Genomic DNA, 12,432 nt, shown 5'->3' with positions numbered 1-12,432 from the left:
AGACCCTAAAATAGGTGATTACTTTTGAAAAGACTATACTATCAGGAATATCAGAGCTGGAGAAGAGAAAACAATATGTTAATTTCAATCTAACAAAAATGGAGAAGGACGCCATTAGTTCCTTAAAAAATGACAAGACGTTAGTAATCAAACAGGCGGATAAAGGGGGAGCGGTGGTTCTCTGGGACATCAATAAATACAAGGAAGAAGTGAGACGCCAACTAGAGGACCCAATCTGCTATAAAAAGATTGGCAGTAACCCCACGAAGGAACTACAGAATGAGCTTTTCTCAATTCTCTAGGAGGGTCATGATGTAGGTATCCTAGGACCAAAGGAATTGTGCTTCCTTCAGAATAAGAACCCTAGGATACCAGTTTTTTATGTACTCCCGAAAATGCACAAAGACGCGGAAACCCCTCCAGGTCGCCCCGATATATCGGGCTGCGAATCACTGATGGAACCGGTGTCGAAGTACATTGACTTGTTTTGAAAACCATTTATCATAGAAGTACTGGCACACCTTAAGGACACGACAGCATTCCTTAATGCAATATCATCTGTTCAGTTCGATGAGACAAACCAGTTAATGGTCACGATGGACGTTGTCTCGTTGTATACCCAAATCCCCCAGGTAAACAGGCATTAGAAACTTTGACATTTTTCCTGGATAAAAGGGAGCGACCAACTAGAGTTCCAACAAGTTTTATAGTCAAACTAGCTAAATTTGCCCTACAAAAAAACTATTTTCAGTTCGACACGGAATTCTTTTATCAGACTAAAGGGGTAGCAATGGGCTGCCCCTTTTCACCAGAATTAGCCGTATTATTCATGGGTCTATATGAGAACAGATTCATTTATAATAATAACCCATTTGCAGAGTCCATTACCAAATACATGCAATACATTGATGATGTATTTTTCATCTACCCAAGAAAGACTGAATGAGTTTGTGGCATTGCTTAACCTAAGGACTGAAGATATAAAATTCAGTCATACAGCATCGAATAAAAGTATTACCTTTCTAGATGTGGATGTTTATGCCACGGAAGGCACATTAGGGACAACATTGTTTCGCAAACCAACTGATAGAAACAAAGCACTTCACTTTACAAGCCATCACCCTAGAAGTCTTAAGCAAAATTTGCCATTTGGGCAATTTTCAAGAACAAAAAGAAATTGTTCCAACAAAGATGAGTACTTCAAACATGCAAATGGACTGATGGGAAGGTTGCTAGAAAGAGGCTATCCAAAGAAATTAATAAAAAACTCATTAGGAAGAGCATGGTGTGTCCCACGGGAAACTCTACTACAGAAAAGGGAACATGCTGACTCTAAAAGGATTGTGTGTGTCACGACATTCGGTCCCAGTACACACCGACTGCGGAAAATGGTGATGCAAAATTGGCACTTGGTCAAACATCTTCACTGTGACTTACAGGAACCACCACTGTTTGCCTATAAAAAAGAAAAAAGTTTGGCGAATCATGTAGTTCGGGCAGCCCTACCTCGTGAAACTAAACCCACTCTGAGAGGAATGCTAGGACTGCCTCAAATATTGAGACATCATAAGTGTGGTAATTGCACATGCTGTTAGCAAACAGAGGAAGGAGCCGTTTTTTCTTTTAATGGGATACATTGGAGACACGACAAATTCACGAACTGCCTAACTAAGAATGTGGTCTACGGGATAGTCTGCCCGTGCCCAAAATTGTACATTGGAAAAACCACACAAGAGGCACGACAGCGCATTACACAACATAAATCGCGACTGAGGAGAGGAGTTCCCAATGCGCCATTGGTCCAACATTGGCAATTGAGGAAACATAAAGAGGATGACCTACGCTGGACTATAATCTCAAAGATTGACCATGACCCACGAGGAGGTGACATAGAGGCACGGCTGGGGCAAAGAGAAGCCTTATTGATAATGAAGTATAACACTGCTATAAATGGCCTAAATGAGATTTCGGAAATGTTTAGGAATATTCCATAAGTGTCCAATTCAAGCAGGAAATACTATGTTGATTCTCCATGAATATTTAGACCACAATGCAGCCCGAGCCTTTCTAAGAAACTCACCTGTGAAATGGTGTTTTTAAAGATTCGATTTGTGTAAAAAATCTTTAGATGCATTACATTCATCTGCATCGCTAAAATATGGAGGACTTTTGTGTTTACACCATAATTACACCGAATCAATAAAGTTTCACAATGCCTTATGGACTCTGAACCTTTAAGAGGAAGATGATCACATGACCGGGGAGTTTAGGTAGAAATGGAAGACGTGCCTCACTAGCAGGAAAACGCTCGGACCTGTTTACTGATGGGAAACTATGGCTGAATGTAAGGAATATGAAAAGTGACAGGACATCGCTAGAACCTTTTTGTTCTCCCCCCGGCACAATCAAAGAAGTAACCATCTCTTCCGCTCTTTACCCCGTAGGATTATAGGAAATAGCGGCCGCCGGAAAAACCTTAAAGCTCGGGCAACGTTTGCGGCGAATGATACCGGGTAAGTCATGAACTCCCATCGTCGAGGAAACAGGTTTTCATAGCAAAGTTTTTATTACTAGTGATGGCACCATGGTTTGTTTTCAGGCACCGGGGCTACGAACTTGGAAAAAGGTCAGTCGGAAATGCACACATAACTTATGTGACCTACCCCTACAACTGCCCCCATTAACTTCCATTCGTTCTCCTTCCATCCAGACTATTGCCATCATACTACGTTTAAAAGGTCAGTCCCCGAAAAAAACTGCCGACTTCTGTTATTTTAAGCGGTTTAATGTCAATATGTGAGTAAAGTCTTATGTATATATAAATGTCTCCTTTGTGTTTAGAATTGGGTTACCTCACCATACGACATCCAAATTGGGATTTGTACCCTGTTAGCAATAAGGTAGGCGGACTGTAGTTGGCCGGTGGCGGCATGTTTTTTTTCTAAAATCAGATACATTGGAATAGGTGACTAAATCTTATTGTCTCTTGTCTTATAGAATTATATGGTCCTGAGGAGAACTCCGCAATTAGGGAGTTCGAAACGTGTCGACTGTAGGTGGTTTAGTGTCATTAATAAGGATTAGAAGGACGCCATTACGAAAAAATTTAGGATATTTTTTCCAATTGAACATTTGTATGTAACATGGTTGCACTGAAACGGCCTCTAGGGCACATCAAGAATAACGTTTTTGTTTTTACACAAAGCCACATTTTATTGTTTCTTTTTGTGTGTGAGGACGGTATGATTGTAGAATGAATGCATCCGACTGTAAATTTAGAGAGGATGAGTTGTAAATATGTATAGTGATTGTTTGTTATTGTTATAGATCGTATTCAACTGTATACTTTTGTATATGTACAAAAAAAGTTCTTGTCTAAAAAAAAGTTTAAAATAATTTCAAACTAGTGGAATAAATAAACCGTTAAACTAGTGACGTTATACTACACAGACTGGTACGTTTCATTCATATGGTTTCTAGTTGACTGTAGAGAGCAAGAAACTGTATTGGCACATGTTTTGTTTACTTCGCTGTTGGGGTTTGACACTTCAGAGTTTGTGATGTTGTTGATTCTTTTGTCAGTTCATACTTTAGACTTTGTCCAGTGTAATATGCTTATGCAACACTTTTTATGTAGGTAAATCGTGCAGGATTGGTCATACTGCCACTCTGGCATTTTCCTGGTGGGCTGCAGTCTAGGGGCCTTATTTATGAAGGCCTTGCGCTGCCGATGCGTCACTTTTAACATGGGAAAAAGTGACGCATCGGTGGCGCAAGGCTTTCATAAATGAGGCCCTAGGTGGCTGCTTATAGAGCAGAACCGGCTCTCATGAATGTGGAGCCAGTTTAAACATGTTTGCCAAGTCCAATTTTTTGTTTACAGCCTCCTCTGGTTACACTTGCTGTTAATTTGAAATTATCCTAAACATCATGCATTGAGATTGTACATCATTCTAGTTTCCCTTGCAGCTGCGAGTATAGGAGTGCATGTATACATGCATGTGCTTGTTAGAAATTTTGCATTGTTACAGTGTGACAATTTATTGACGGAGGAAATTAAATTTGTTCCTTCTGCTTGTTTCAGTGTTAGCCGTTCAGATTGGTTGTTGCTCACTGTCACAGTGTAGATAGTAGGTAATGATCTGAAAAACATATGCCAAAAGAGTCTTGATATGAATTTTTATACACTAAAGAAAGATGATGGATTGAGAGATTACTGAAGATAACCTGAAAAATGAATGATTGATTATTTAGAGTACATGATTGAAAGCAATGTGGCCGATAGGCTGCGTTTGGTATTTCCCTCCAATTTAGTTTAGGTAAAGCTCTAGATAAGCCTCAAACAGTTTTTTTCTTTACTTTTCTTTTCTTAAGTTTGATCATTGCAAACAACACTGGCATCTGCCTGTTTGCACGTGATAAATTTATATCACTCTCCTACTTCACAGTTGCTTTTTTTCAGCAAAAGGCTCAGCAGTTTTTCCTAATGTTTTCTCACAGAATATACTTTCTCTGCTGCATATTTTAATTAAAGGTCTCGTTCACAAATTAAAATGTTGTCAGATTACAGCTTGCATATATTACCACCTCCAGTTGCTAATTTTTATTGTTGAAGACATGCCTATTCTCTTGGAGCAAAATGTTGACCGCTAAGTTTGGCTGCACAGCAAATACTCATATTTTTGGATTATGGAATAGAATCGTTTTTCGCCACTTTGTGGTTTTTGAGTATTCTTCAAGTTAACAATAGTCTGCCTGGTTTTGTTTACGCAGCATGTATAGCAAACATTTGCAATGCAGTAGGTCTCAAATTTATGAGAGTTTGAGCTATTGGCATTGTAAATGATAAAGCCTTTTATTAATGTGTTGTTTTTTAAAACAGATAAATAAAAGGCATTGTCGTTTACAATGCCAATAGCTTAAACTCTCGCAAATGCAAGAGCTATTGCATTGCAAATGAGTGCAAAAAAAAAGTAAAAACTAAAAAAAAGCATTAGGAGAGAGCGTGTCCTACCTACAACAGCAGTCAGGAGAACTATAGAAAATAGTGCTCAGAGACTTTAACTAAAGACTACCGAGCATCAACACATGTAACAGGGAGTGTCACCATGGGAGGTTACAAAATTGGACAAGGCAGTACCTAGGAGGGACTACTAAGCCTTTTGATCATAAACAGCCACAGTTTACAGTGGACAATGACACCAGTCAAAGAGAAATGTGGGTGGAGCTTCGATTACCTACCTCAATACAGCCTGCCTCGTAGAGCAGCGCATGCGCTGGCCAGGCTCGTCCTAAAAACAGAGAGTATATCCACAACCATGTGATACCATGGCCCCATGGGTATGTAGATCTGTAATGTGAACAGTCGACCCAGTAAATACTTCACCTGAAAATCACAATAGATTATGATTCTCGGAAGGAAGAGGACAAAAATATTAAAAGGCCTCGCTTTTGATTGGAATGGTAGAGTCAGACCGATTAGGATGCATACAGATGGCAAATACCCACGTCAGTCAAGTTGCTAATACTTTTGTAAACGTTTTCACCTCTGCATTCAGCAAAGAAATGGAATTGTATGAGGTAAAATCATCAGGATGTTTGCCTTCTTTCAGTATTGCCACTATTGTGACATGGTGTTGGTCTTATGGCAATTGGCCCTGCATGTTGACATACAGTCAATCAATCAGTCAATCAATCCGTTTCCATGGACTTGGTGGAGGTGCCTGCATTGCATTGCTGTAATCAAGTCATCTGGTGATGAAGGCTTGAATGACTCTTTTCATTGTGCTTGTGGGGAGCCATCTGAAGTTCTTGCGGAGTAGGTGTATTGTGTGGAAGCTGGCTGAGGCAACTGTGTTTATCTGGCATTTCATAGTGAGTTTGTTCTCCAGAATGATGCCTAAGTTGGGTGCGTGACCTTTGGGTATGGGGGTGTGTCCAAGCCTTGAGGCCCACAAGGAGTTGTTCCAAAGGGTGTTGTCTCTGTGGAAGACCAGAACTTGTTTTGTTTGTGTTTTATGTGAGGCAGCTGTCTCTCATCCATGTTGTAATATTTTGCATGCATTTTTGGAAGTTGATTTTTGTCTCCGTGGGGTTCATTGATAGTGAGATGATGAGCTGGGTGTTATTAATGTAGAAAACAATGTTGATTGTGTGTGATCTGATGATGTCTGCAAGAGGTGTCATGCAGATTTTGAAGAGGTTGGGGCTCATGGAGGAGCCTTGTGGTACTCTGGAGATGATATGTTTAGGGGGCAAAAAGAAAGGGGGAGTTGAACTTTATGGATGCCTCCTGTGAGGAAGGACTCTATACACTTGAGTGCCTTGCATGTGATTCTGATCTGGTGGAGTGTTTGGATGAGGGTGTGGTGTGAGTCAGTGTTGAAGGCTGCAGAGAGTTTTGGTAGAATGAGGACGGCCATCTTGTCTTTGTCGAGTACTGTTCAAATGCAATTTGTGGCTTCAATCAAGGCTGTCATAAGATATAGGCAGAGAGTATGCTAGTCATGCCTTTATAGAGCTCAGTCTGTAAGGCGTTTGGTCTTGACACATCGCCTTATTATAGGTTTTTAATTATATACTAATATCCCTCAGGATGTGAGCCTTGAAGTAATTGAGAAAATATTGAGAACTAGCAATTCACCTCCTCTACACCTATACGTTTCATCACTGAAGGTGCATCAATAGCATTGAAAAAGACATTTATTCAATTTGAGGTAAAAATGTACTTACAGATACAAGGCTCTTTGATGAGGAGCACATTTGCCCCCAGCCTGGCCTGTCTGTATATGTTCAATGTTGAAAATGTTTACGTGACAACAATCCTTATAGAAACAATATCCACTTGTGACAATGACACATTGATGACATCCTTATAGTGGGGAAACGCCAATGAGAAACATGAAGAATTCACATTATGGAATAACTCTCTTAACCGAGATTTGAGGTTTACACTGTGCCTATCCGATAAGTAACTTTCTTTTCTGGACCTAAGGATCACCATCCACAATGGCCTGTTAAAAGCTAAAACCTGACAAAAAAAACTACAGACCACAACAGTTTACTACTCTTTCACAGCCATCACCCTAGGTCACTAAGGAATAACCAGCCATCAGGACAATTCTTATGATAAGAAGAAGTTGTAGCAACCTAAAGGAGTTTGATCAACAATCCAGTACATACAAAGAAAAATTGATGAATAGAAAATACCCCTGAACATCATCAATAAGGCACGTAAAAAAACAGAGGAACAACATCCGGTATGCATTATTAGAATACAGATCGCAAGAGCTGACAAAAACATTAACCTGAGTGACGACATTTACTCCTAATTCAAAAAGGTCACAAAAATTATTAATTAAAGAAATTAAATGTGGAACATTGTTAATTGCGGCTCACTTAATTTTAATTGTCTCCATTTTACATTAAATGCACTAAGAACCTTAGAGATATGCTCGTTCACAACATGCTTGGGGATTATCACCCATAATTGGTCATTTTCCATTTAGGAAATGCAGTGTTTGTAGTCTGACTAAACAAACTAGAGGGATGAAGAAACAAACCTATCCCTCTACAAGCACACTAACTGCAAAGTGAAGAACTGTGTATGTATGATCATATTCCCCTGCAAATTAAAATCCACAGGGATGATAACATGCATTAATGAACATAGGAGCTGGATCATATGCAAAAAAATAACTACAAAGATGATCCTGGAGATGAACCACACCCCTGATGATATGGAGTGGATCATCTTGAAAGTGTATGTGTGTGACACTGATCAATCAGCCTTATTACAAAGGGAACAGATATAGGTGTTCTAATTAAAAACCCATATAAATGGGGTAAATGATGATTTTCCATGGAGCAATTTGGTACATCAGTGATCACCATTTGTGGAATCATGCCCTTTGATTCTGTCCATCTCGCACTCATGAAGTGTTCACACAGCACTTTTCAATGGGACAGTACAGTTAGGATAGCATATGCTTTTCACCAGCGCTATAAATAATTGGTCTCTGTAGTTTTACACCTGGCAACCTCTAGCTTTTCACATGCCACTTGGCCGGAACTACTTTTACGATGTCGTCAATCTTATGCAAGCAGGGACCACCTGCCACTTCACGCGTTTATGTCCGGGCTTCACGGACTCGGTAAATCCTTCTTCTCGCAATTTGCAGCAGTGCAATTACCTTTCAAGGCCATGTCCGCCCAAGGCACATCAGCTGCACCACTTATTATTTCGGCCCACGGCTGATACACCATAGGCGATCCTACGCTCACATGTGTTTTGGCGCGCAAAACCGGCTTTACTGTTGTCCACAAACACCTTGCACTGCGGTATACACTATTTGAGTTCCAACACGACGGAGGGCCAATTGTTTCACCTGTCGTATCACCCACTTCATCGGCCCGACCGCGTAACACTTGTTTCTGACGCTCCTCTAATCACAGCCTATATGTTTCAGTCCAGTGGTTCCCCTCCGGAATACTGAAGCCTTATTAGGCACACCTTTGAAAGTCAGCTGCATTGCTATATGTGCAATATTCTGTCACAAACCCTTTTTGCTTTGCTCCCATACTCACAATAAACTGCGCCACCATGCATGACTCTAAAAGATCATTGCATGGGTTCTGATGCATGGTCCTGACAAGCTGTGTTCTTATCCTGCTTTCAAACCTTCTTCTGCCAATTTAAATCCTCTATTTTCACAACAGGCAAAATTACAATTCAGGCATGTGATATCCAAAAGTCCTGATGATGATCCCAATATATGTTGAAAGGGATCAAACCGCCGTCGACCACTTGTATAGTTGCACACAGTCAACCAATGTATTCTACCAGTTTTTTAACTATCAGGGATAGATTCTTTTTGCATTATCATTGACCTAAGCTCCTGTCGACTTGATGCTTGAACAACTTCATGTTTGCCCTAAACAAACCTTTTTTTTCCTGTATGATTTTCTTGTAAATCGGATGCAGGATTGTGTCCCACTGTATTGTTTGTTTATTCCTTTGATCATTTATTACTCTTATTTAACTAATTAAATTTGTGTCCGGCTGGACACCAATGAATATAGGACTCATTGAAGGCTATATTTTATCTGTATATTCCTATACCTTTTTCTAAGGATCACTGTTGTTACTGAAACTGCTACTCAAGGTCCTTAGCTACCTACGGGGTCCCTTGTATTTGTTTAAACTAGCCATTTATAACCTGGTTTCATACTCACATCATGCACTAGTCGTTGAAGTCTCCCCGCCTCTAGATCTTAGAAGGAGGGACTCCAACATGCTGTTTCTTTCCATCCCCCTCAATCCAGTGGTTGTCTATTCCATCTTCCAGTTTTATCTGTTCAACCTCAGGGAATTAGATGAAAGGGAACTACTGTTTCTATGAGGATGATCTCTAAAATGCCCTGCTTCTTCCGGTGACCTCCAAGGGCACCTCTCCTTTTTAGGTCTCGCTTAGTCAGCGTGCATGCGCTGCCCTAGGAAATGACCTTTTGCAATCGGTCAGCTCTTTCCAAGCACTTGTGCTTGTAGCGGCATCCACCTCGCGGGAACGAGAAGATGTGCGCACGGGCCATCAGTTTCCAATTAGCGTGCCTGTGAGCGCGTATGCCTGCTCCCGCATGGTGGATGCCGCGACAAGCACGAGTGCTTGGAAAGAGCTGACTGGGCCATCTGTTTTTGCGCGTCAGCGCGGCCGTGCTTGTCTTTTGTTGCTGTCTCAAGATGGTCTTTTGTTTTGATTCGCTCACGTGCTTTAGGCCTGTTACTGCAGGCCGGGTCTGGGCGCAACAAAGCTTCCTCTCCTCCTAACGCTCGTGCCACGACTCCCTCGGGTCATCCAGGACACGTGTCAGAGTATTAAAGTATTGCCGCCCCCTCCAAGATGCTGTTTTAAACATCAGAAAGGGTTGTCAGACCTTATACCATGCCCTCAAGTGACAAGCTCTGCCATGCCCCCTTTCCTCTACCCTCTCCAGGACTCTCAATGCTTCCTGTTTTTCTCCTCCACAAGCTGAGGGTTTTTAAAAGTATTATAACCCTCCATTTCCTGCTTTTAGCACCTCATTCCCTGTTTCAGTAGTTCAATTTCCTGCCCTCAACCAGCTCCCCTAGTTCTGTATTCAACTGTTGCAATTCCCTCCCGTGCCCCGGCAGTTCCATCCCTGCCTTTTGCACCCTCTTCTGAGCTCCAGTTGCTCTTTTCTTTGCCCGCATCTCTTTTCCCAGCTCTAGTATTTCTAATCTTCATCCTTGCGTCTCCTTTCCCAATTCCAGTGATTTTATTCCACTCTCTTGCATCTCTTTAAGAAGCTCCTGGACCTCCATTCCTCACTCTGCCTCTGAACAAACGCTGTTGCATTCCCCACTTTAGGCACATTTTCTCCCAGATCCAGTAGTTCCATTCCCAACTTGTGCCTCCTCAAGGCTCCAGTTATTCCCTCCGCTAAGTCCCCACACTGACACCTTTTTTCTGAGCTCCAGTAGTTCCATTCCACACCCTGTCAGACCCACTAGTTTTACTCCCCAGCCTTACACCTATGTTCCTAGTGCCATGCTTCTCACCCTAGCTAGGGCCGGATTGGAAAACTAGTTTAGGAAGTTTGAAGGCAGCCATATCGTGTAGGAGGAGTTTACTGCAGGTATTCATGCACGGCTTGGCCCATGGTACCCCATTGTGCTCTGCAAGCTGCCCCCTGGTCTACAGCCACTGGGAAAAGCCAGCGTAGCAGACTGGCCACCCCGGCTCTGCTAGTGACAACAAATTTTATGTAAGGGCAGGTGTGAAGAGCGCCATCTTGTCATGCTCCACGCTCCTCCTTTTAACCACGCGGTTCTTTCTGAGCTTTTACCTGCTACTGCCTCGTTTATCCTCAGGATAAGAGGCGAGCGGGCAGGTCATCGCTGCCTGGACTCTGTCCCATCTAGTCATGCATCAGGAATGTCACATTTACCCCGGCAATCGCTGCTTTTTTCCTGCCCCACTGCTGCTTGTAAGCCAGGCACAAGAACAGAAACACGTGTCTTCATTCACAAATCGTCCTGAGCAGCCATTTTAATTGGCACCTGCTGTTGCGCGTTCCTGTCAGAGCACGCCATATTTTTCATAATAAGACTGCATCTTCACCTGCGTGCCCTCGCAGCATCTGTCGCCTTCCTTTTTGCTCCGTTCCAGGCTAGTATGCGGAGACCGCCCCTGAAATATGCCTATCTGGCTCTGCGACTTGAATAGAACATGGCGGCGTGCTGGATGCTGGAATGGGCCTGCTATTCGCCTGGCAACGTCCAGGTCTCACGTGCCAGGGACGATCGACATCCCCTTGTGATGGACACCTCGAGCCTCCGGGTTAAGCAAAGCTTTGGGGCAACTGACACCCCTTGAGATGCCTCAGCCCTGGGCTGGACCCTGGGATTGGTGAAACCTCTAGTGATGGACAGTCGTAGCCACTGCACTGTATTTACTCCGGTGCACTAAGATTGAGAGATAAAAATAGCCGAGGAATAGGGTGCCCTGCTCTGGGTACTTGAAATACCTTCAACAGGCCATGGAAATGAAGCAAACAAGCCCTGAAAGTAGACACCTTGCTTTATTTGCACCTCAGGTGATCAACAAGTGCACCCTGCTAAGAATATTGCATCCCTGATTAGCAAAAACTGTTCAGGATTTGGCAACTGGGAACATTGAGAGGTTGGGAGCGGACTGTCTGAAGCTTTGAGGGCTGCTTCTCCGTTTGTTTGAGAAGTCCCCATGCAGAGATGAAAGGAGCAAAAAGAACAAGCTTTGGCATAGCCATTAGGTCTCGCCTTTGGGAACTTATAAGTATTTAGCCATGCAACAGTGATGTTGTTGCACCAAGGATATTGTGCAGGATAACTAAACACTTGTAAGGTCCCAAAGGCGAGACCTATTGGCTATGCCAAAGCTTGTTTTCTGTTTCACCGTTGTACACCTCCTCCCAGCTGGTCTCCATCCCTTTATGTATTCTCATATACTTCGTAAAGGCATCATGAAGTTAAGGCTTGCAGTCTTGAGAAGCAGTCTCACAAAGAATAGCAGTATGTATTTTATGTTTCTTCCTTGCAACAGTCTCTTAACATCTCCAAAATTGCGTTTCAGTCTTTCTACGTTCAGATTAAAGCCTAGAATGATCCTTAATTGTGTATTCTTGTACTGCATTTGTTCCTGACATTTGGCTGCCTGAGAGTGAAATCGATGTTTGAAGTGTGAGCTATTATGGTTTGGAGGCAACCCCCAACTCTTACATTATTCCTCCTGATCATCAAGTTTTGCTTACATAAGTTCATCTTTTTTCTGGAGTTGGTCAACTGTTTCTCATAGCACCATGGTTTATCCTTTCATTAAATCAAGTTACTGTTCTGTATTAGAGACTCTTTCATTCATCATCACCTTAACAACC

The 12,432-nt window shown here is 42.3% G+C and overlaps 1 long non-coding RNA gene across 1 annotated transcript in view; it reads left to right on the top strand.

The window, feature by feature from the left end:
- The first annotated feature begins 2,259 nt into the window (after positions 1–2,259).
- The window catches only part of LOC147711388 (uncharacterized), a 140,329-nt gene continuing 130,156 nt past the window's right edge, over positions 2,260–12,432 (top strand). The window contains exons 1-5 of the long non-coding RNA XR_015295696.1: positions 2,260–2,344; positions 2,445–2,513; positions 2,600–2,626; positions 2,711–2,738; positions 2,842–2,900. This is a non-coding gene — a long non-coding RNA (uncharacterized LOC147711388). The remainder of the gene's footprint in view (positions 2,345–2,444; positions 2,514–2,599; positions 2,627–2,710; positions 2,739–2,841; positions 2,901–12,432) is intronic.

Source organism: Lissotriton vulgaris, chromosome 5 (assembly GCF_964263255.1).
Source record: "Lissotriton vulgaris chromosome 5, aLisVul1.2, whole genome shotgun sequence".
NCBI lineage: Eukaryota > Metazoa > Chordata > Amphibia > Caudata > Salamandridae > Lissotriton > Lissotriton vulgaris.
The sequence above is the reverse complement of the archived record's forward strand: the minus strand, read 5'-3'. Positions and strand labels throughout refer to the sequence as shown.